This window comes from Watersipora subatra, chromosome 1 (genome assembly GCF_963576615.1).
Source record: "Watersipora subatra chromosome 1, tzWatSuba1.1, whole genome shotgun sequence".
In the NCBI taxonomy this organism is placed as follows: Eukaryota; Metazoa; Bryozoa; class Gymnolaemata; order Cheilostomatida; family Watersiporidae; genus Watersipora; species Watersipora subatra.
Window position 1 is genome coordinate 75,187,965 of NC_088708.1, and position 27,384 is coordinate 75,215,348.

The 27,384-nt window shown below is 33.5% G+C and overlaps 1 long non-coding RNA gene across 1 annotated transcript in view; it reads right to left on the reverse strand.

Moving 5' to 3' along the window:
• Positions 1–291: 291 nt before the first annotated feature.
• Positions 292–27,384, reverse strand: part of LOC137410513 (uncharacterized) — a 35,315-nt gene continuing 8,222 nt past the window's right edge. Inside the window, exons 3-4 of the long non-coding RNA XR_010981220.1 lie at positions 25,368–25,483; positions 292–371 (exon numbers count right to left, since the gene is read on the reverse strand). This is a non-coding gene — a long non-coding RNA (uncharacterized lncRNA). The remainder of the gene's footprint in view (positions 372–25,367; positions 25,484–27,384) is intronic.

Genomic DNA, 27,384 nt, shown 5'->3' on the forward strand with positions numbered 1-27,384 from the left:
GACACCTTTCCAAATAGTTACCCAATCGTGAATGAAAAGATATGTTTTAAACATTTTACATCAAAAAATACTTATATTATTATATATTGTACATGAAAAACTTTAGCTTTTTATATTTACTCACTGTTTTCTGCACAAGGCTAATTTTCTAACTTTGATCACTTTAGCACAAGCACATTCTCTGTTATAAGTAGTCACTCAGCTGTGCAGGTACACTAGCTTCCACAAGATATCCTCTGTTTTAAATAGTCACTCACCAAAGCAGGTTTAACACCTCCAGTAGTTCCAACTATCCAATTGATCTTGTCGTAGTTGAATATGGTTATTACCAAATTTCCATCTGACACTATCACAGTCTGGAATGTGTTGGGCTGAAAGTGGAAAAACCTGGTCTTCCCAAACTATATTATTTTCTTGCGGTTTGTAAAAAATGTAAGGTTGTATCTCTATATCTATATAATAAGGTTGCATCTCTATATCTATGTAATAAGGTTGTATCTTTATATCTATATAATAAGGTTGTATCTCTATATCTATATAATAAGGTTGTATCTCTGTATCTGTATAATAAAGTTGTATATCTATATCTATATAATAAGGTTGTATCTCTATATCTATATAACAAGGTTGTATCTTTATATCTATATACTAAGGTTGTATCTCTATATCTATATAATAAGGTTGTATCACTATATCTATATAATAAGGTTGTATCTCTATATCTATATAACAAGGTTGCATCTCTATATCTATATAATAAGGTTGTATCTCTATTTCTATATAATAAGGTTGTATCGCTATATCTATATAATAAGGTTGTATCTCTATGTATATATAATAAGGATGTATCTCTATATCTATATAATAAGGTTGTATCACTATATCTATATAATAAGGTTGTATCTCTATATCTATAGAATAAGGTTGTATCTCTATATCTATATAACAAGGTTGTATCTCTATATCTATAGAATAAGGTTGTATCTCTGTCTATATAATAAGGTTGTATCTCTATGTCTATATAATAAGGTTGTATCTCTATATCTATATCTATATAATAAGGTTGTATCTCTATATCTATGGAATAAGGTTGTATTTCTATATCTATATAATAAGGTTGTATCTTTATGTCTATATATTAAGGTTGTATCTCTATGTCTATATAATAAGGTTGTATCTCTATATCTATATAATAAGGTTGTATCTCTATATCTATGGAATAAGGTTGTATCTCTATATCTATATAATAAGGTTGTATCTTTATCACTATGTAATAAGGTTGTATCTCTATATCTATATAATAAGGTTGTATCTCTGTCTATATAATAAGGTTGTATCTCTATGTCTATATAATAAGGTTGTATCTCTATGTCTATATAATAAGGTTGTATCTCTATATCTATATCTATATAATAAGGTTGTATCTCTATATCTATGGAATAAGGTTGTATCTCTATATCTAATGAATATAATAAGGTTGTATCTTTATAACTATGTAATAAGGTTGTATCTCTATATTTATATAATAAGGTTGTATCTCTATATCTATATTATAAGATTGCATCTCTGTATCTATAACATTAAGGTAGTATCTCTATATCTATATAACAAGGTTGTATCTCTATATCTATACAATAAGGTTGTATCTCTATGTCTATATAATAAGGTTGTATCTTTATATCTATATACTAAGGTTGTATCTGTATATCTATACAATTAGATTGTATCTCTGTATCTATATAATAAGGGTGTATCTCTATATTTATAGAATAGGGTTGTATCTCTATATCTATATAACAAGGTTGTATCTCTATATCTATATAATAAGGTTGTATCTCTATGTCTATATAATAAGGTTGTATCTCTATATCTATATAATAAGGTTGTATCTCTATGTCTATATAATAAGGTTGTATCTCTATATCTATATAATAAGGTTGTATCTCTATATCTATATAATGAGGTTGTATCTCTATATCTATGTAATAAGGTTGAATCAATATATCTATATAATAAGGTTGTATTTCTATATCTATATAATAAGGCTGTATCTCTATATCTATACAATTAGATTGTATCTCTATATCTACATGTATGTTGTGCGTTATGTTGTGTTAGTTTATTTCATCATAAAAAACAGATGCACACAGAGACATAAACTAAATAAATATAGATATATGAATAGGCAATCATAATACAATAGGGAGTGATGAAGGCTTACGTGCACAGTAGCAGGGCTAGTCAAGGCGCAGGGCCCGAGTTGACAATTTTCTTAATGTAAAAATGTTTACATATTAAGACCTAAAGCCATCCCAATGAGTCAAGCAGATGCCTCTTTAAAGCAATCCTCAAACTATTTGAATTTTCAATGTACCTGATCGATATTGGTAAGTCATTCCAAATACTGGACAATTGGTAAGTTACTAGTTGTCCAGTATTTGTCGATGTCCAGCTGTAGATGCAGACTTAGGGTAAGGTAAGACATAAGAAGAATAACGAGTAGCATAAGAGTGTTGTTGAACAAGAATGTCAGAGTAGAAGGATGAATGAGCGAGAATACCTAAACGGAGTTTGTATAACTCTTTAATTGTAAGAACATTAGCCTTTTTGAACAAATCAACTGCGTGGTCTTTGAATTTTTTATGGAAGATTATTCGCATTAGACACTTTTGAATCAGCAATATTTTATTCAAATGACACTCTGTAGCATTGCCCCATGCTTCTAAACAATAAATTAGTTTACTGTTTATTAAACTGTTATAAAGCAATATCAAAATGTCAGTTGGAAATATTACTGAGGCTTTGAAAATTATATCCAAATTTTTATGCAGTTGACTTCTCAAATAATCAATATGAGAAGGCCAGTTTAACGAGTTGTCAATAACTACTCCTAAGAATTTTACATTTGTAACATTATTTATTGGCTTACCATTGATACTTATATTTTGGCTAAGTGCGAATTTATTTTAATGACCTTTGATTATTATAAAACTTGTTTTATCAATGTTAAGAGTTAGTTTGTTTGCAGTACCCCAATTTTAACCTCTATCTAAAGCTGAATCGATTTCGTAGATATTATCATTTAATTTATTGTCAGTAAATACAGATTTGTATCATCAGCAAACAAAATAGTAGAAAAGGGTTTCTAATAATAAATTAAATCATATATATAGAGAAGGAACAATGTTAAACCAAGGATAGAATCTTGTGGAACCCCACATTCAATTTGTTGTGATTCTGATAGAGTCAATTTATTTAGATATACTGACTGAGTTCTATCTGAAAGGTAACTTTTAAATAGTTCGACAGTGCTACATGAAAAATTATAAGCTGTGAGTTTTTGAAGCAAAATAGAGTGATTTATGGTGTCGAAAGCCTTCGAGAAGTCGATAAAAATACCTAAGACAATGTTTTTTCCATTTAAAGCAGGACAAGACTGATTTGAAAAATGTATTAGAGCATTATGTGTGCCCTTCCCTTTTTGAAACCCATATTGATGTTTGGTTATAATGCTGTGTGTTTCTAAATGATTCTGCACCTGAGCATTCACTACTGTCTCAAAAACCTTTGAAAAAACTAGTGGAATTGATATAGGTCTATAATTGCTAGATGCCATTTTTGATCCTTTTTTAAACAACGGTAGTTCCTTTAAAATTTTCATGTTAGTAGAAACAGTGCCAGTGTTAATTGTCATGTTTATTATATAGATTAAGGGTAACGTAAGGTAGGGTGCACACATTTTAACAAGCTTAGCGGGAATCTAATCCAATCCTGCAGCTTTCTTTTTATTTAGACCAGTTAAAGTGTTATTAACAGCACTTTCGTCTACATAATTTAAATTCTGGAAAGCTTTTAGACTTAATCGAATGGAAGTTGCGTTGGCTTTCAGGAAAAGGTTTAGCAAGCTGAGGTCCTATCTGGGTAAAATGATTGTTAAATTTATTTGCTCTCTGTAGTTGGTTTGTTATGATATCATTATTGCTATCTGAAAGCAGCTTAACAATTTTGTTGTCTTCGATAGCTTTCATTCCACTAGCTTGCTTAACCACTTTCCACATCTCAGCGGAGTTGGAAGATTCAGCTATTAACTTCGCATAAAACATACATGTAGCTTTTTTAATGAGTGTACTGAACTTATTTCTTTGAACAATCTACGCTTTTTTAAGCTTTAGACTAAAAGGAAACGAATTAGGCTAAATTTCTTGAAAAGTGAATCTTTTTTTCTTTTCTCAGTTTTAATATTACCTGTAAACTATCCCTTCATCATATAATTATTTTGTTTCCTATTCTTGAAAGGAGCAATTTTATCATAAACCTCTAGTGATATTCTTACAAAATTATCATACGCTTCATTCACAATTCTTGCATCATATTCAGGGTTCCATTTTACATTGTTAAATATACTTTCTAGATTATATGAATATGTATTTTTGAAACATCACTTTGACATTTTGGGAATTACCTCAGTTTTTATCTTGAAAGATTGCAAAAATTGGAAAGTGGTCGGAGGTGTCTTTAGTAATAGTACCAGACACTATATCGTTTAGTTAAAAGTTAATGAGAATGTGATCAATACATGTCGTGGAAGTAGAGATAACTCGAGTTGAAATATCTATTAAATTTCTAAAATTGTACTGATGAAAAATATCAATGTAACTAGAACTTTCATTGTTAAGGATATTTATGTTTATGTCTCCCACAATGATATGGTCATGTTTAGAGAGGGAATGAAGATAAGATGCAAAATCATCAAGAAACCCACCAGTGTCCAGTGAAGGGAAACAATAAATTGCAGTAATAACAAGAGGCCTGCCAGAGGCACCAATCAGACTCACAGAAATGGCTTCAGATCCATTTAACTTAACAGAATGATGTTCTGATACAGCCCAGCTACTGTGCACATAGACCCCAGTTCTACCACATCTCGTTGGTCGACACTCACCTAAAAACATTTAATTCTCAATCGGAAAGCATGTTTGTTGGTTGTCATACAAAAATGTTTCACTTAAGCAAATAACATGAAAAAAGACTACTTTACAGAGGAAAGTAACTCAAATAGCTTATTTATTTTTTATAAGCTTCGTATATTACAGCGCAAGAGACGTATATTACCGAGCTTCGTATATTACAGACATCTATATAATATGGTTGTATTTCTATATCTATATAATATGGTTGTATCTCTATATTTATAAAATAAGGTTGTATCTCTATATCTATGTAATAATGTTGTATCTCTATATCTATATAATAAGGTTGTATCTCTATATCTATGTAATAAGGTTGTATCTCTATATCTATATAATAAGGTTGTATTTCTATATCTATACAATAAGGTAGTATCAGTATATCTATATAATACAGTTTTATCTCTATATCTATATAATAAGGTTGTATCTCTATATCTATGTAATGAGGTTGTATCTCTATTTCTATATAATAAGGTTGTATCTCTATATCTATATAATAAAGTTGTATCTCTATATCTATATAATAAGGTTGTATCTCTATATCTATATAATAAGGTAGTATCTCTATATCTATATAATAAGGTTGTATCTCTATATCTATGTAATAAGGTTGTATCTCTATATCTATATAATAAAGTTGTATCACTATATCTATGTAATAAGGTTGTAACTCTATATCTATATAATCAGGTTGTATCTCTATATCTATATAATAAGGTTGTATCTCTATATCTATGTAATAAGGTTGTATCTCTATATCTATATAATAAAGTTGTATCACTATATCTATGTAATAAGGTTGTAACTCTATATCTATATAATAAGGTTGTATCTCTATATCTATATAATAAGGTTGTATTTCTATGTCTATATAATAAGGTTGTATCTCTATAATATCTATATAATAAGGTTGTATCTCTATATCTATATAATAAGGTAGTATCTTTATATCTATATAATAAAGTTGTATCTCTATATCTATATAATAAGGTTGTATCTCTATATCTATATAATAAGGTTGTATCTCTATGTCTATATAATAAGGTTGTATCTCTATATCTATATAATAAGGTTGTATCTCTATATCTATGTAATGAGGTTGTATCTCTATTTCTATATAATAAAGTTGTATCTCTATATCTATATAATAAGGTTGTATCTCTATATCTATATAATAAGGTTGTATCTCTATATCTATGTAATAAGGTTGTATCTCTATATCTATATAACAAGGTTGTATTTCTATATCTATATAATGAAGTTGCATTATTTTAGAAAAGAGAGACAACTTCCACAGTGCAAAGCTCGATGATGGTGTCTTATAAACTGTACACATTCAGCTGACTGACTTACAATTAGTTGCAGAGTTGTACTTAGATTACTGAATAACAGAGCATTCATTTCTATATACAAACTTATCATTTATAATATTTCAAGTTTTTTCACCCCTCCATTTCTTTCTTAAAGAAACTACACATATACTATACCTAAAGTTACCTTTCAACCACTCACATTTGGTTTATAGTTGCTGATTGGATCAATACATGGTAAGACATTATCCCAGGTGGCCACCAGCATCCATGTTGCACTGTATGCAATATCATCAGCCGACTTGTATGCATCTCTCACTGTATTAATTGTTCATAATATTATCATATATTTTGTCATATTGACATAAAAACCTAAGATAACCTTTCCACAATATTTTTTAAAAGTATAATATGAGGGATGAGTTTATAGGACCCTCAGCTCATCTTTCAACAGCGTTCATATATATAATTTCAACTTACTTTACAGGTTGACTTGCAACAAAATTCACATTAGAGTTATTTGGTATCAAAAGATTCACCATGTCTTACTCTGTTGTGTTGTAGGTGCAGAATATGTGGAAATGTGATTACAAGCTCTTAAAAGCTCAAAAATGAAAAGCCGCCATAGATTGGAATCCGTTTATTTCTCTGACGTAGCCATGACAGTTTGGTTATTGCCTTGTCACGTGATGTTCTCACGTGCATTGAAAGGCCAATAAAAAGCTCAATATAAACTTATCGTAGCACTGGTTTATGACAAACACTTTGGGTTTTACCAAAGACCCCGTCTCAAATATAGATGCTCGCTACTTTACAGTTTGTTTCGGCTTGAACTAATCGTCGAGTCGTAATCTGATCATGTGACCCAATACTTCGAAAATAATTTTTGCAGCACTTTTCGATTATCACAGGTGACCAATAAGCTCGTCATGATTATCAGACAATTATAAGTACTCCTTCAAGGTAAGGTTAAAAAATTAAATGAATTTTTACGGTAAGTTATAAGATATCACTGCTAAAAAAGTGACAGCATTACAATGACGATAAAACAGACGCGTAAGAACAATAGACATGGTTTTATTGAATGAGTGAAGTATATTGGTAAAAATATTTCGACAAATAACGTTGCATGAAAGTGTAAACAGAAACCATCTACCACAGCTATGTCACATTTGAGCTATTTTGGAAAGAGAATCCAAACTACGGCGGTTTCGTGTAGCTGTGATTACCTGTTCGTTTTTTGAGATTTTAAGAGCTTTTAATTCCCACATATTTTGCACCTACTACACAACAGAGTAAGACAATGAGAATCTTTTGATATCAAATAGCTGTAATGTGAATGTTGTTGCAAGTCAACCTTTATGCACTCTATTTTCAGTTAATCTAATGTCTTAACAGAGGCGCCTCAACCCATCAACAAGTAGAAATTTAAGGCTATGAATGTACCACTGAAATAGTTAGCATCGGCTGATAATAAGAGATCTTCACTCCTGAATCAGATTGTGATTAGCCAAAGTGTTTAGGAACTCACTTTAGTATTTTGTAAACAATAATGAACAATTCCTTTTATAAGCTATCGGTTGACTGATTAAGACTAGTTGTTGTTATTCAAACAAGAATGCACTAAGTATGTATTTACATTTAGTCAGTTACAAGATAACTGATACTTCACATGACATGATATTTGGTTGTCCTACATGAAAGACTTTACTTAACACCTTAGTGTTAACAGACTCGTATATCAGAACATGGTATAACAAAACTTTAAACAAAGACACCTTGGTTCAAAAGGAAAGGAAAATGTAAAACCGCAACTACAGCAGACACCTGAATACTCAATTAGCACATGACGCAATGAATGGTGAATTTGAAAATCAGGAAGAATGTGAGGTCTTTTACTGTAACCTCATATGCACATTTCATTTGTTAGTGCATTTTGGTGTGATGAAATAAACAAGAGGTAATGAAGGAAAATAAAAGACACCCAGCATACATGTAGTTTAACAAAATTGCGCTGCCTGAGTTCCGTTGCCGCTCAATTTATATTTGAAAAAAAATTTCAATATGCAGAAAACGAACCTGCAAGCATCAATAGTTGAATGATTATATGTAACAAGAGAGCATAACTATCCCAGATCCTGAATTCTAGTTGTGGTCTTTGTGTAACTCAGTGTAACATATGTGCATGTATCGTCACCTTGTTCTAGTACACTAGCATTCTTATAACTTTTAAACCAAACATTCAGAATTTTGAGCTTAACAAATATTTTAAGAGCTGAACCATGTATTACTAGTTTAGAGCTCATTGCAAACCTTCTCGTGATGCTCTCTGTAGCAAACCAGGATCTGTAGTCTCTCTGATCCATAAGTCACCTGTATGTGTAAGGTCAACATCAGTCCAGAATGGACAGATTAGTGGAGCAGATGACCTTCTCTTGGGTAATGGAAATGATTTAGATGAGTAACCTTTGTATCCCTTGTCTAATGAGATGAGCCCATTACTACAAACCTGTAAATAGAGCTCAACGTTACAGTTTGTATATAGAGACCATTGCTGAAAAACTGTAAACGAGCTCATTGTGCTCAATATGTCCCTAGCTTCTTTGTGATTTGTATTTCATATGAAACCTTCAACGGGATGGATGGTTGGTTTTGTATTCTTATAAATGCTTATATGCGTGTGTGTGTGCGTGCGTGCATGTGAGTGTTTTAATTTATCAATTAGTAGAAATATAACATTAAGTAAAAAAAAGACAGTTATAGTATTGATTAGGTTGAACAAAATAATGAAGCTTAGTTTCTACTTGTTAAGGCATGATGAGGCCCACATGCGCAGTAGCACTGCAGCTAGTCGAGGCGCTGGAAATGGCAAACTTAAACAGCAGGTCTTCCCTCTAGGAATCTAGGTTTAACAAATGACTTTTCATGTCTACAATAAATGTTTATGTTTTAGGAACTGATTATATTCAAGAACTGAGGTTCCACTATACGTTATCAAAAGATATAGGTCGCTGAAATTTATGAAATTTTAAATTTACATTGGTTTGAAAACCTTTACAGTTGTTTTATTTATTTTTAAATTAGTTGTCCTGCACAAAACCTTTTCCTCATGATAGGAAGTTTGAAAGTTGTAGTTGTTTGAAAAAATTTGAAAACCCTTACAGTTGTTTTATTTTCTCTCTTAATTTATTTCAACTTCACAAAACATTTCTTTCATGATATGTAGTTTGAAAGTTAGAATGGCAAATGTTGTTATATGTTGAATAAAAATCTATTTTGTGTGCAAAGACCTTTTTTACTACCTGGGCAACGCCGGGTAGCACAGCGTGGCTTGGGGCCGTGGCGTCACTCGGGGATGCGCGGGAGACCTTTTTTGCCCCGAGTACAGCGAGAGTCTTCAGGCACGGCTTTCCGGATGAATGAGTTGGCAAGTGCGAGGCGATTGATTGCAAAGCGATATAGTGCTAGGCGATTGATTGCGAGTGCGAGGCAATTGGTTGCGAGACAATTGGTTGCGAGTGCAAGATGATTGATTGCAAGGCGAGAACGAGGCGATTGATTGCAAGGCGATTGAGTGCGAGGCAATTGATTGTGAGGGGAGTGGGAGGTGATTGCAAGGCGAGTGCGAGGCGATTGATTGCGAGGCGATTGATTGCGATGAGAGTGCAAGGCAATTGATTGCGAGGCGTGCAGGCCGATTGATTGCGAGGCGGGTGCGAGCCGATTGATTGCAACGCGATTGATTGCTAGTTTGAACCCATTGATTGCAAGGCGAGTGCAAGAGAGCGACTGTCAACTGCTCAGCGGGTAAAGACAGGTCAGCCGAGGCGGGGGCTCAGCGGCAGAAGTGCGCGATCGTCAACTGCAAATATAGACGGGTATAAACGTATGCATGAATCTAGACACATGAATCTAGAAGGTTTATTAGATTTTACACGCATCTAGCTGTAAGACTCATTGCAGATTTCTATTGTTCTCCCCAACATTGACATGTATATGTGAATACATACTCTGATCAGGACAACACTTTCAGTAGACTTCATATTTGGTTTACTGTTTCACTGTTTTGGTTTTACTTCATATAGTTGTTTTACAGAATGAAAGACCATTCTCAATAAACCTTATGCTGCACGTGAATCTGCTCCTGTAGGCGGGTAATGCAGCTAGTTACCTCTAAACTAGTGAATGCAGAGGTTTTGCGTAAGTCTATTGGAAGACTGTTCCATTGTGATGGTACGCTGTATTCGATTGTTTTTTTCAACATGAAGCAGTATAAAATAATGGTAAAGGTAGATTGGTTGCTAAAAATCTGGTGTTATAGTGTGAATCCTTCTTGGTTTCGTCATCACTTGAATAAAATTTTCAATGAGCTATCAAGAGAATTTTATACTGATAAAGTTTGTCAACAGACAGCTGAACAAACCGGGACCAAGATGAAATTGGTGGTGGTTAGGGAATATACCTAATTGTAAGCTAGTATTTATAATATAAGCTAAAGGATAAGCTAAAGCAGGTGCTACAATTTTTACAAGCTTTGCTGGAGTTGAATCTAATCCTGTATAGCTTTATTTGCATTTAGCCCACACAACAAATCCTCAACATAATCCTCAACAACACTGCCAAACTGAAACTGCAAGTCTGTTGGTGGCAGATAAACATTTTCCAAATTGTCCCGAAGACCTGAGGTACTGCTAAAGGCCTCGGCTAATGTAGCTCCAATAGATGTAAAATATTGGTTAAAACAATTGGCTATCTCTTGTGAGTTTTTAATTTCTGCATCATTATGAATAACTGATTTTGGAGCACCGCTACATAATTATTGTTGATTTCCCTAATTGCTGATTTAAAATTTGCCAATATGTTTTGGCAGTACGTGCTGACTCTATATAGTAAATTTTTAAAAAACATGGATTTTGCATTAAGTAGTCTTTTGTTTACCAAGTTTAAAAACAATTTGAATTTATGTTTCAATTTTGTATTTAAAAGGGAGTTTAAAGATTGTTTAAATATGTGGTCTCTCTTTCTCATCATTAATAAAATTTCATCGGTTATCCAAGGTTTCTTTTATTTCTGTTGTCTAAAGACATTGGATAGTTTTTAAAAAGGACCTGCTTATCACATTGATTGAAATTTGCTCAAAAATCCATCATACATGGTATTTACATCAGTATGAGAGCAGACAAGCTTGTACCAATCTGTTTTAAGACATTTTGCTAAAAATTTGTTTTCTTTAAAGTGTTTGAGGTCTCTTGAATATTGAAAACTTTTGAAAAATTGTTCAGTGATATCTTCAATTAAGACAAAGGTCGGAAGATAGTCTAATATGGTAGTAGTAATTGTTCCCGATGAAAAATATTTTCCGCAAAATTTTACACGGATATGATCTATACATGACTCAACTCGAGTAGGAATATTAATTAAACTATGATCACTTGTTGCTGCAAGAATACTTTTATATTCATCGCTAGTCCCTGTTTTGTTCAGCAAGTTGATACTTATGTCACCCATGAATACATGAAAGTTTAAGGCTTTTGTTGTGTGAAGATACTGCTCCAGGTCATCTGGAAGTTCATGAATATTAGAACTTGGTTGACGGTAGACTACTGTGATAACAAGACCCCCTACTAATTTCGTAAAAATTTTGCGATGCAACCTGATAGCCAATGACTATGTACCAGATATGTCAACCGGGTTTGCCTCCATGCTCTCTACAATGCCGCAGCACACAGGCCCTAGATACATTTGCCTAGATACATTCAAATCGTTTGGTAGCAACTTAGTTTTGCTGCCCTTTAAGGAAGGCAGTAGCTATACATGAAGGTATGTTAAAAACGCAGATAAAAAATATAGCAGTTTTTAGGTCTAGTAACGCGTATGTAATATAATGGGGTATCTTAACACCTCCCTAACACCTCCCTGCTAGCTTGAAGTTGTCTTTTAGTTATTTGTGGGTCCTCTCTGAGCCTCTGAGGCTTTTCCTGTAACATTTATTCTCACCAGGTACTTTATTATTTTGATGTCTTTGTTTTGGTGGCATAGTTTCAGTTAGTGGTTGTGGTTCTGGTTGATGGCTGGTTGAAATGGTAGTTACAACAAAAAGTATTTTTTCGTAGGTTTTGTAGGTTTTGTATTTTCTGCGGAGGAATACCTAGAGCAGAGCCTATCTAGATGTCCTTTTCAGGTTGGTTTTCTATGATGAACTTACACATTCAAAGTTTTGCTGCCAAGTACCTTAACCTCAACATCTGCTAACCATTTACACTGTTCATCTCTTTCTGCTGCCAAGTACCTTAACCTCAACATCTGCTAACCATTTACACTGTTCGTCTTTTGTTGGCCCACTGTATTATTAGAGCATAACATGGTGTTCCAGCTGTGCAATGATATATTGTTTTAGTGGGTTGGTATTTTACAACTGCTTGTCAGATGAACTGGAGATGGTAATAATGTGTCAACTACGGTCCTGATCTGTCTGACATTCTACAGATCACATAGAAGAATCGATCAGAAAACAGTGGTCTTTTATGATCTATTAAAAACTCGTGTACTGCTATATTATGGTGGTTGCCAAAACGATATTTTACATTATGCCCTCTGCAATATACCTATTTTAACTACATTTATTGTTTTAATGAATTCTGTAATATTCTGGTTATCTAGATTATATATTTTTACCTTATTTTATGATTTATTTTATACCACAATTATTAGATTATTTAGATTTTATATTTTGATGTATTATTATTTAACACTTGCTTCACTGCCCTTCTATGGATATATCTTCACCATAGAAGCTCTATTGGGAAATGTAGTAATATAGAAAAACTAACTTACTGAAATCGTCTCTATCTGTGGCTGCAGTTATAATTCAGTGTGAGGCCTGTTGCAAAATACCTTTATGACTTGTGAAACCCCTTACTAGAAGCAAAGTGATTCAACCATGTTATCTGGTAGCTGCTTGCACCGGGATCAATCTCCCAGTTTGTGGGAATAGAATTTTAGTGGCCACTGCCCTGGAAGCAGACTGTTTGCTATTGAACAATTATAGTATGTGGTGGAGACTAACATTCTGGAAACATTAGTATGGCCATAGCAGCTGGTGGCTACCTGTCTCAGATGTTCATTGCTAAATTAGCAATGAACAGGAGTCACAAAGTGTGCTTTTGGAAACGGTTAAGATCTAGAGGCGAGTGCTCAAACTCTCAGGCCTTTGGATAAAGACCCGAGCTTGAGTGAACATTATAACCACTTGGGTTAACAGGGCAGAAAAAGTAAATTCTTTTCTTTTATGTATATATGTTTTAACAACAATCGCGCACGAGTTTCCTTGGTAACAAGATTAGATGTAGTTGCCTGTGATGCATTCGTATTATCAGTTTTAACTGTGATGAAAACCCTAAAGGAAATGATGTAAACAAGCTAGTTTGAAACGTGATTCATTCAGAAATTATAGTTTGGAAAGATTTTTAGACACACAAATACATTTTATATAATTAAATGCATGAAATTTATAAGGATGAGTTGTTACTTACATAGAGGCTGCTGTGTGCTGACCCAAACATTGCTATGCTATGATTGTATGGACCATAGCATCGATCATCTCCCGGTGGAGATGCTTTAGCATCCCCTTCTAGTGGACCATATGGATAAAGAACTCCTGCATCACCTGTCATGGATCAGCAGTGGTGAGAATATGTAACCATTAGCTTGAAATGTACTTATGGTAGAGTTGCTATTGAATAATAACACCTGTTTAAATAACTGTTGAATAAGAGCTGTTGATAGAGTAACTATTGAATGATGACACCTGCTTGGATAACTGTTGAACTACACAAGTTGATAGAGCAGTTGTTGAATAATGACACGTGATGACACAGTTCTTAGTAGGTTGACTGCCAACTATCATATTTACTAGTAGCTGATGAAATACTATATTAAACATGATGTACTACTATATTTATCTCCACATGACTGTAATCTCATAGCATGTATATGTTAACATATGCATTCCAGTGACAGTATTTAATAGTTATGACTGTTGCTACACACCAAGGCTAAATATTTATTACAGTAAACATATATTACTCACCAGCAGTGGTTGAAGCCAACCCAAAGCATAGAAAGAAAGTGAGACAAGGAGATGTGAGCATAGAGCTTGTCATCATGCATAAGCTAAAGGTCTTCTCCACAACACACGCTGACTCCAACATTTATATATTATAGTTCTATTATGAAAATCATGATATAGATAAGACTAGGTGATTCCTAGGAGATTACATGTTGTGATGACAAGATAATTTGTCTAAATATGTTCTGCTGGCCATATCTTCAAGTTAAATATTTAATTTAATGTATTATTAACAATTATGTATTGTCATATCAGCAAATTACTTCTTCTGGTAATTTAATTTAGTAAGTCAGTGTTTGAACTGCTATTTACTTGGAATGCAGATATATATTTATCTACACATGTACACATCTACATGTTATATACATGCATGTATATTATTTGATATGTTTTTATACAGTATTATTTTTACATCGAAGAAATTATTTATGCGTATATAGAGTACACATTGATAATAACAACCAAACGCAAAAGATATTTTATTCATGAAACTTCTCACATACGAATAAACATATAACAGTACATAAGAAATACATATAACAAACTGAAATTCCCTTTTGGATCAGCATATTTTACTCGTTCAGTATTATACTCAGCATGTTGTTGTACATTTAACGTGAGCAGCTTCAGTTGATGTAGCTGATGATCCCCGGCCATTTCGGGGTTAATCACTTTTGTTCACTTTAGATCACTATTTCGTTAATTACCAATTAACAAAATTGTAAAATTCATAATTCGTAAAACTATGAATGTTTACATTCATATCGCCAAATTCGATTAAAGGAATTCACAAAATAATGTAGCCGTTATGTACAATTTTTTTTCTTGCTTTTCTTAAAACTTGTTGAGCCATAATAACTCACAACGAAAGATAGATAAATTCTAAATTCATTCCCTGTGACCGGATGTCTGCGCCAAAACATCCAGCTTGAGAAATCGCCACCCCAATAAGCCCCACTCCACTCCCAGTACATCATTTCTGATAACTCTTAGTTTTCTAATCGTCCAGAATTGTGTAGGAGAATCAACTAGTGGACTGACCTCTTTATCTTACTGATGAGAGTTTATTACCATGTCTGACACCAGTGCTAGCGTCTGCAACCAATACCTTGCCAAGTTGACATTGGTGGTGAAATTCTGTCTTACAGATTTGTATGACAGCATCTCTAGGTTTGAACTTACTCTGATGTTCTCTCATTTCTGCATCTTCTGTAGATTTTACAGATATTCCAACTTCTCTCTAGATCAGAAATGTGTAGTCAAGTATTGCAAGCGGCTCCAGAGCTTGCAGCTGTGTAGGTCTCCAAAACTGATGATGTCAAAAGCCCCTTGTTCTTTGTGATCAGTAGATTGTTTGCAATTTGTAGAGTAGGTTTGACTCTGAAGTATGCACCTGAGTGTGTGAGAGTCTGACTTTTAAACAACAGTGCAGTATTACCTTTGTATAATATATAGGAAAAAGTATATAGTATAAATATAGTATAAATTTTGTAATTAATTACCACACTGAATAGAGTTCTTCATAGAAATTGTTTTGCTCTATTGTTAGGAGGTTGACTACTTGAGAGGAGTTGAGAGGACTCCTAGTTAGAGATACTGATATTAGTTACTATGACTACTGTACAGTTGTCAGCACAATAAGAAATACAACTGCACGGAAAGTGCAGGGTTGTGACAATGATACAGGTGTTAACCGCTGAGATTGCACTTATAATGTGCATTCAGGGCAAGTAGAGAGTTGGGTCAATTCTACTTTGCTTGATCTGTTGACTGCTTTAAACAAATTTGTCAACTTAGAATGTTAAATAATTTTATATATACATGTATATGCCAAGAAAAATCACAAATATCTTTCCGATTTGACCAAAACAAATTAAATAAAAATCAAATCAGGTCACTGCAAAGAGAGCTTGAATACTCAAATATTTGAGCAAGCACTGATTTGAGTGTGGGGCAGTTGAATGTACCCACTTGGCATCATATAGTGCCACCAGCTCCCAGTCTTTAATGATTAGAAGGTGCTGTCAGTTAAGTTGCTGACACACAAATCTAAAAGTAAACAAATATTGTCTGAACATTTGCAAAAACAATTATATTATTGTGGAGGAAGTTGAGAGTAAAGAGTATGGAATTTATTGTCTCATAAAATATTGCAGACAAAGACAGAAAAAAAGTATGCAAGCTTAAGTTCTTCCTATCCCATCTTTCATTTTTTTCCTCCAATTTGGACTCTGTTCCCACCTTTATTTCACTCTGTATGACTTAGAATACATTACTCCAGCCATTAGAAACTCAAACAAAGTTATCAACTTAAGCCGAACTCACTAAATAGCCAACTTCTAGAACAACTTCAAGAGGAAAGTTCTTACAGAGGTTCTTACAACACACAATGAAAAAGTCAACTGTTTTTATTTGTGTTGCATAAGTGTAAGAAACAGACAGTTAAAAACAGGTACATTTTAGGTATTTAAATATATATATATATATATATATATATATATAATATATATATATGTATATATATATGTATATACATATATATATACATATATATATATATATATATGTATATATATATATACATATATATATTCTAAAACTAAAATATATAAACTAAAATAAACCACAACCCTGTAAGTTTGCTCTGGTTAGATGGACAAGCAAAGAGGAAAGAAGGATAATTTCTAGTAATACACAAAAAATAACTATATACCTCAGGGTTGTGGTTTATTTATTCATGTATATTATTGTAGTAAAAGTATTTTAATATCCCAGTATCATAGTATCATAATATCTCAGTACCGTGGTACGTATTATCACTGTACTCAACACCGAGTGACATATTACCAAACCATCCATTATACCGATACCACTGTACCCAATACAACTGCACCTAATACCACTGCACCCAATACAACTGCACCCAATACAACTGTACCTAATACAACTGCACCCAATACAACTGCGCCCAATACAACTGTACCTAATGCAACTGCACCCAATACAACTGCACCCAATACAACTGTAACCAATACAACTGGACCCAATACCACTACACTCAATACCACTGCACTTAATACAGCGGCACCAATACTACAGTATCCAAAGCATAAAACTTGATAAATGTATAATTTGCCAGCACAAATGATGTGCTGAAGGCTAGAAGCCATCAATAACAACCTAGTAGCCTATCATAGTCTATTAATGTCACATTGACTATAATAATTCCACACTTTACTGACAATGAGTAAGTAACTCCAACCCCACAGAAATATTCAAGCAAACCTATGGCAAAACTTTTGCAATAAGTATTGGATAACTATGGTTTGAACTCAAATAATACTAGTGAGTGTGCACATCACATAATGTTTTCTAGTTTGCTCTGGTTAGATGGACAAGCAAAGAGGAATTGTTCTAATATTTGCACTATCATTTTTTGCAGGTTCCATTTAGCAAGGTCAATGGCAATATACATGTAAATATATTATTAAAATATTCATTAGGGTGAAATATAAGATTGTGTCAATACTATGTTAATAAATTTTCTTGTTTATATTAAGCCTAAGATTGTTTAACAAGGCTTATCTACAAGTTCATAATGTATATTCTGGTACTCATTTGTTCATTATCTAGGATATATGCTTCTGTATATTTAGTTTACAGTTTAATATATGCAGATGTCAAGTTGACATTGCCAAAGTCTAACCGGCTATTAAATACATAGAGCTATCATTTGATAAGCATTATAGGAACCACAATAGTGTCCCAACATTTCACTAGTCCAGTTGCTGTGGTCCACACCAAATATTACTTCCTATTGGTATACTCGTGAAGCTTTGCTCAAAATCCACTATATAAGTTATATCAATCATGGCCAGGTCCTCGTACATTTACATTGGTTATTTTAAGGCACTGGGGCTATCAACAATGCTGAGCATTTTGAACCTTTCTGATGTTAACCAACCACTTGCAAATATTACAAAAATATAATCAATGCGATAAGAATAAATTAAAAAATAATTTATGTATTGTAACTGCCAATGAAACCTACTTCTTGAACATATACATGTATATATATATATATATCATTTTAAATTTTAAGAGTATTTTAAAATTTGCATAGCCTGGTGAGAGATAAGCCCTCATCCTTAAAAGTGACGGCAGCTGAAAGCTGAGCACACACTGTTCTTTAAATTATATATAGATTTACTGTCATAGTTTGTGTTGAGCACTCTTTATTAGCTTTACTTGAGTAGTCATAGGTTAGATAATTACTTACTTCAACAGTGTAGGAATATTTAAGGAGAAGATTTCAGGCCAAACACACATAATGGCTGTTTATGAAAAACAAACCAGTAAGGTACAGTCAGACCTTTGACAATAGCTATGGACTTTACATGTAAAACTAACCAGAAAAGTAAAACAGTCACGAGTAAGGTAATTTGAACAGTTTGAATAAGGTAACTTGAACACTTATGGTATGAGATACGATTGAAGATGTAGTAGAAATCACAACAAACCATGAATAACATAAACATATGAAAAGAATGTTCAAAAATATTTATTTCTGAGTTTGAGCTGATTCTCGGCTGGATATTTGCTGCTTCTTCTTTTTCCGTCGCACTATGAGTACGATGATCAGAAGAGCGAGAAGCAGTACAACTACTGGTACAATACAAGATACAACAATGGTAGTTGTTTTATTCTCCAGGATTGTACTTTTTGTTCCCCGCGATGTTGACTCAGTGACAGATGTTAGGGGAAGAGAAGCAGTGATGATAGAAGTGGACTGTTCAGAGCTGCCTGTTACGGAGCTAACAGATGTTAGCGGAAGGGAAACAGTGGTGATAAAAGTGGATTGTTCAGAGCTGCTTGTTACGTAGCTAACAGATGTTGCTACTCTGGTATCTGTAAAAAGAATTTTTATGTAGGTAGCTAATATTGCCAGGTTGAACAATACAGACACCAAATTCCAACCAAAATAAATATTACAATGTTTTTTTTAAATTATTAATTATACATTACATCTGTCTGCAAGTTAGACAGTGTTTTGCTGATGCACTGTTAACATAGCTATTCTGCTAAAATAACTAAAATATTTCTAATGTAAAAGTTAGTTACTGCTCGTTTTATTGACTTACATTTATAGGTGTTACCAGAAGGAGAGAATTCACAAGCTTTGTGCAGTAATACAATTTTATCATGTACTGATTTGTTTTTCTTGTTCTGCTTTTTAGGTGATCATGCAATCAAATGTTGCTAATTGAATTGTAGACCTTTGCATTTTTTATAAACTGTTTTTAAAATACTTCAATGAATTTGAGAAACACGAAAGCAAAAATTTAGTAACGAAAATTTCTAATTTTCTAACTTTTAAATCTCACTCAAAAATTGTATTATGAATTCTAATTATACACTGTCACATAATAAACTTGCATTGTTCAGCAATGCATATCTGGCTAGATTAGGCTTAATGATAAAATCTCCCCTCCCGTGTATATTTCACATTTTGTTCGAGATTTTATGATTGCCTCAGATTCAAGAAATGATGCAGTAATGATGCAATGCTTGCAGCATAAACTTCTGGTTAGCCACATTGATAATTGACTAGACTAATGACACTAATATGACACTAATTCATGTTTGTCATTGACTTGTGAAGGGCAGGTCTGTCAGTATGCGAAATAAACAAAGTTTTTCAACCAAGAGATTTATGTATATTAATAAATCCGACAATCATTGTGTCTGTCTGTTAGTCTGTGTCAATGCCATCTGTTTCAATATTTGATCAACTTTATCCAAACTTGACAAGCATACATGTATGTATGTAAAGCATGGTGACCTTTTGTCAGGTCACCAAAAATATTTGATTTTTGAGAGTGGAGTTTTTTTGAAAGTTTGTCAAAACTCTATCTGGTTTCTGAAAACCAGTTTTTTAAGCATCCACCTGTAGACTGTTTGAATGAAAAGGAAAGGAATCCCTGTGCAATATCATGCTTACTGTTAGTTGTAATTAAAACTGTTGTTTGAACTGTAACCACTTTAGATACACAGGATTACCTTGTGAAGAAGACAACACAACCATTAGCATCATATCTATTAAATACTTCTATCATAACATTACCTGGTAACACAATGCTATTGTTTGCGTTAGTATTATATCCAGAAGAGCTGAGCAGGAACATCATCCTGCCAGGAATTCCCACATTACTCTCCAGAGTGACATTTATAACAGCAGCTGTACGAGAACTTGGAGTAGAGTAGTAATTCTTTCCATCACCAGTGTCAAATCCAACCTAGTTTGCAGAACAAGAAAGCGGATGATGTGAATTATAAAGTACTGATATAGGTCTGGTAAACAGTTAGCTACTGTACATCAGTTGAAACCGTGAAATGTTTAGAAATGAAGGGTGGCACAATAGGTGATAGAGTTGTGTTAGAAGGAACATTGGAAACTAAGGCTAAGTGTGCTTCAAAATATTGACTAACATTCAATCAGAAGCATCTTATTCATGAAAAAGTGTGTCACATGGTTGGCAAACGTTATTATATTTTATTCATTGGCGCTTCTTAGAGAGAAGTGACCAGAGTTTTACAATTTGCTCGCGAAGTCCTCCTGTCATGACGAGATAAACCTGTCAGTTATTCATAATACTGTGTGAGCATACGTGTAAATGTGCAAACAACCTTCTATCTGGATATGTTGAGAGTGAGAATGTGAATACTTCCTGTAGCTCACTTGGCGACTGATTTTACACTATTTATATGAGCCAACTAACTTTTATATATAGAGGAGTTATTCACTCTCACAACTAGCCACGACTCTGGCCACTTTGAATTAAACTTGTCAGCTTTGTTTGTGGCACTTTGGCGGCTCTGGTAATATACCAGATATAGTTCCAACCAGACCCTGTTCAATAGCGCAGAGTAGTACGTAGGTGAGCAATAGAATCAACTCTGTTGGCAGATCAAGATACAGAATATAGATGCTTGCGACTTTTAAAGAAAATTAGTATAAATGAAAGTTGCTGCTGGTCAGCAAGATACTGGTGGTCAGCTGGTGGTTAACTGGTGGAAGATGCTGCTGGTCAACAGAGGTACGGTTGAATCCCTAAAGACATGGAAGTGTTTTAAGGCTCCTAAACTGGATAACCATAGCGACTTTTTCAATTCGATTTCGTGGCTTCAAATGGAATACTCATTTACTTTGCAATTTAATGATGTTATAATAACTGTTTATGTTACCTATGATCTGGCTAGTACCTGCCCAACTAAAATTTAACATTGATAATTGAGCAACTTTTGTGCAAGTTGATGCTTTATAAAAAAAACCACTAAATACAGCTGATGAAACATGATGACATAGCTAGAGAGATCTTGTCAAGAACTGGTTGTGCTGTATACAAGAAACATTTTCAGCTGCTCAAAGGCAGCTGTTTGCTTATTTAGAAGTTTTATTCTCAGGCTAGCAACAGACTAGGCTGTAGTTCTTTTAGCTTCTGTTCAAACTTGCAGTTTTAAATTAAAAATTGTTAAAAAAGATAATTTCATGGTCGCAGCTTATAAAATACACCAGAGAAAATGACAATCCCAATGAATGTCAAGTCTGAACAAGGACAATTAGTATACTACCTGTTCAGTAGGAATACTACTTCTAGTTGACTTGGGAGTTGACATGCATCAATATATACATGTAAGTTTCTTTCTTCGAACGCTCTACCACTGAACTAGAACGGCATAGCATAGTACCCCATGCGCATGTTAATTACAGTCAAACATGGATAACTCGTCCACGGATAGCTCGATCACATGGTTAATTCGAACGGTTTCTTTGGTCCGTTCCCACGTAATGATAAATTGCTATAGATAACTCGAACTCAACACTGTTAATTCGAACTGTTTTTTTGCCCAACGGCTACCGAAACGGTTGTTATCGCTTTAGAAAATCACTTTATTCAAAGCCATAGAGGTAAACCTCATCTTTTCGTAATTCATAAGCGTTGTTATTACCACCATCAGCAAAATAATTTTGTCAACGACTTTTCTAAAGGTTTGGTCAAATTTGATTTATACTGCTATACGATTAATAGCACGGGCTTGCCGGGTCACGCGCTCAAGGATTTTCGCCACGCACATACAAAACAAAAACAGCATGTTGTTTTGTATGTGCGTGGCGAAAATCCTTGAATGCGTGATCCGGCTAGCCCGTGACGAATAGTTTTCCGACGTTGATTCCGTGTTGAATCAACGTCGGAATGTTGAATGTTTAAAACGTCTTAAAATTGTTTGTATTAAACGTATACGTTGTCTTAGCTAAAAAAAACTATTCATCGTTTGACCTAAACACAGAATGCGTGTGTACATTCAATAAGTATCCATTCAAAAAGCGTGAGTGATATACAATGTACCGTTAAACCTCGTAAAACTTTTAATTGAACTGCCTTGGAGTGTTGCTCTTAACGAATCCCAGGTAAAGTAAGGGATTTTTCTTTGGTAACTTTTTCTTGAAGTTGCATAAACTTCAAGAAAAATCGGCAAAATTGATCGTGGGTAAAACGCTCAAAAGAAAAAGATGTCTTTTCTTTTGAGCATTTCAACAACGATCAAGTTTTGCCAATGTCAATCTAAAAAAACGTCCTGGCGATAACATCACCTCAAACAACAAACCAATCTCAAGTGATAGAAAAATTTCAATACTTTTTGATAAAAACGTTTTAAACTTTACATTAGAAGCATTTAATTTGAAACAAGCCATTTGTGCTTTTGATTTATATTATAGTTTGCATATGTACATGTATCTACTAATAAATAAGTAAATACATGGACTTGTGACAGTGCTCTGATAACTTGAACGCTCTGATAATTCGAACACTTTTGCTCGGTCCCATGAAGTTCGAGTTATCTATGTTTGACTGTATTTCAGCATTTCACCCACGCGTTACGATGCGTCTGTTTAGAAATATTTTAGGACCTAAGTTTATGCAACACGATGCTTCTACGGTTTTTTCTTTACTGCTAATAATGTATATCAAACTTAAAATTTGGCGATTTTTATACTGATTACATACGTTACCATAAGATATACTTTGCATCGAAATTTTGTAGTTTACATATTTGCTATTTATTTCACTCCATTGCTATTGCTATTTATTCCAGTTGCTCAAAAACTTTTTCCCAGTTACACTATGTTTTTTTGGATTCTGATTTAGGAACCTTGCGTTCCACAATCATTAAATCCAAACAAAATCTTTGTTACGTTAAAAATCTTTTTACTTTCTTTCTTTTAGTTCAAATTAAAACATCTTGGTTTGTATGAATATTTTTTATTTTGTTGTTTATCGTTTATTTTAATAGCAATATGGTATATTAACAAGCGGCTATTTCCTTTCCTCAACAGCCGAATGTTTCGTTCGTTAAATGCGTGTTTCAAAAAAGTTCCTACCAGTTCTCGCTTTGTGTATTAGCTTACATATCTTTCCTTCTATGCCTAACCATTTAGTAGTTCGTAATTATTTTTACATTTTACAACAATCCTTTGTAAGATTAATGTAAGATTATCTGTTAGATTTATCGTTAGTATCAGTTATTCCTCACTCTCTTATATTTACATACATTTACATACTTTGAGAAATATATACATGTATATAGGTAGATAGATTTACATGCTCTTTTTACATTTATAAACATTGTATAACTTTTGAAGTTTATAATATAGATTTTTAAAGTTTGTTGCATTATCGTTTTTATTTCAACTGGCATTTTTAAATCAAATTTGAGTATAATATCTGTTCGAAGTTTAAACACTGTTCATCTTCCTATCACTGTTATTATTACTTAGTTAGTTTCCAATCTTTATTATTAATATTAATTTTTCATTCAATCATTTTTGGCAGACATTGGTCTAATAAAATATCAACTACAAAATACAACCATATTCTGTCATGTTTTTTTATTATTCTGTTAAATACATGTATTCTCAGAAGTTACACATTGTCTAATGCCTCCAAAGAAAAGAACCTGCTCCGCACAAAATCATTTCCTCCTGATCTAAAGTTTGAAAGTTACAGTTGTTTGACAAAGTTTGAAAACCTTTAAAGTTGTTTTTATTTTCTCTCTTAATTTATTTCAACTACACAAAACACTTCTCTCATGATAAGTAGTTTGAAAGTTAGAATGACAAATGTTGTTATATATGTTAAATACAACTCAATTTTCTGTCCAAATACTTTTTCATTACCCGGGCAACGCCGGGTAGCACAGCTAGCATAGTATATGTTCATCTGTCTGCCCGAAGTGAAACCTAAAGATTAGGAATAAATAATGACTTGCAAGGGAATCCAACCAGATATTTGGATCAGCATGCAAACACACTAACAACTGTGCCACTCGATCACGTTGCCTTATTATGGAATAATTGTGCACATAGTTATTGCACATGATGATATCTCACGGCACACAGAACGGCCAGCGTACTAGTTAAAGGCAGGTTCACACTGTATTGCCGTATCTCAATGTTGATGCCACAGTTCTTTGGTGATCGTTGATGATAAGAATATTCACACTATCACAAACCTTTCCGTGTTTACATCAGCGAATACTCTGTAACGCGGTGTTCTCATTTTTATTTTTATTTTTATCTACAGAAACCTCTTTCAAAGAAAGAATAAAATACAGCAATTATTATATATGGAAATAAATAAATTATGCTATCCGCGACCACGAAGTACTATTGCCGAAATGATGCACATTGTACAGGCTGTTATCGTTGTTCGGCGAAATATCGGTAAGTTAGATATCTGCATCTGATATCCGCTTTGCTTCATCGATGCTAACGGTTCCAGCTGCACATAGTTGACAATGAAAGCCAAAAGAACAATGCTGACACACAACAATTTAGTGCGCTCAACAAATGCCTAATTAGCCTTAACAATAATTAACAGTAGATGAGGGTTCACACACCTTAGGTGCTGGCCTATTAGATAGAGAAATAATTGGTACTACATCCTCCCAGGTGGTGACCAACATCCATGTTGCATTGTAGGAACTGTCAGCAGCAAACTGATATGCATCTCTCACTAAAGCAAACAACTACTAATATTAAAGCACAGAAACAATCTTTGAGCTCATGAGGATGTACCTTGATTAAAGACACCAAGCATTATCCACTAGCCTCAGGTGTTACATATTTTGGAATAAAGTAAATATCAACCTTACATAAGTAAATAATTGCAGTAAGTAAACTAGACACTTGTGCAATCACCATTACATTAAAATATGAAAACTAGAAAATCCATCAATCAGGGTTCATTTACTCCTTGATCACTTATCAGTCTTAGGAAAACTCCATAGTCAGAGGGTATCAGATAATCAGCCTGTTTTCTCATGGTTTTTAGTTTGTATTTGTACTCTTACTGACGGCACTCTAGTAGCAAGTGCTTGGCAGCAGGTTCTTTAGCTGACTGTGTTCTGCACAGCAGTAATAAGCTTTGATCATAACAACATTTAGATATTCCGTTAAAGTTTATTACATTGTAGGATTGTGTAAGCTGGTTAAATTTAGCTCAATTTAGTGCAGCTTGGAATATTTTCCTATTTCCTATCCAAATCTAAAATAGCTATGAGTAATGCTTTCTTAGTTCTACTAGTATGAGGGTAACATTAACATTAACATTCCTCTGAAGTTAGTTCAGTCAAGAACATTTATTTTGAGTTAGTTCGTCCAATAGCATTCCTCCTTAGTTCATTCAATGAATAATGCGCCTCGTAAGTTTGTTCACCCAATAACAGAAATCTTCAGTTGTTTCACCCAATAGCATGCTTTTTTATTTGATTCAACCAATATCAATTCTCCTTAGTTGGTTCAGCCGGGAACATTCCTTTTAGTTTTTGTTGTGCTCATGGCTCCAAATGCTACATTCCACCTCGAGACTTCTTTTGTTCTATCTGTTCTGTGACCAAATGTCAAGGTTAGAGAAACGATAACCTTTACCTACCACTTTCTGTAATTACTGTAATAAAGTAAACACAACTGCCAGCCCCCTTCACTACTCCGCAAAAACCAAAACCACCGAGTGAAAGGCAATAAGACGAATAAATATTTCAAGAATATATATAACCTAGCTGAATGGCTGGCGTTGCCCAGGTAATAAAAGTTTTGGTACAAAAAATTTATTTTCATTTAACATATCACAACAGTTACCATTCTAACTTTCAAACTTCATATCATGAGAAAAGTGTTTTGTGCAGTTTAAATAAATTAAGAGAAAAAATAAAAACAACGGTAAAGGTTTTTAGACTTTGACAAACAGCTGTAACTTTCAAAACTTCATTTCACAAGAAAAATGTTTTGCGCAAGTCAAATAAATCAAAAAACAAAATAAAACAACTATAAAAGTGTTTAAATGTAAATGTGAAATAATCAGCAAGTGATAGCTAAATTAAGTCCGTTTCGCTACGATTACAATAAAAGACAATTTGGTAATGATACAACTAATACAAACTGAGAAAAAAAAGTAAAAATCCTGAATATGTTAAATTAATAATAACAATTCGTGCATAGAAGTGTTTATAAAAAAAGGTTACTGTTCCACCAGAAACTCTGAATACGGCGATACTGGTACCTCTCGATACTGTTGTATTATGGGATTTGTTAGGCTCAGGCTATATTGGTGTCTGAGCTCAAGGCAGTACAAGTTGTCTTGGCAATTACGGTGAGTGAGGAAAGCTGGATAAAGCTAGTGGGTAAAGCTAGTAGATTAGCTAGTGTAAGGCAGTATAGGGGAGGATATAAGGAAGTGTAAGAAAGACGGACTCTCTGCTTCTTCTTCACATCAATACATGTAAGTGTACTCATTTACACAACATGGAACAGTTGACGAAACTCTAGAAACATTTTGTGTGTGTTATCATTAGCGATAGTTTTCTGGTTTCGCTGTAAGTTTAACGTTTGATAGGACCATTTCACGAGCGTCCAAGT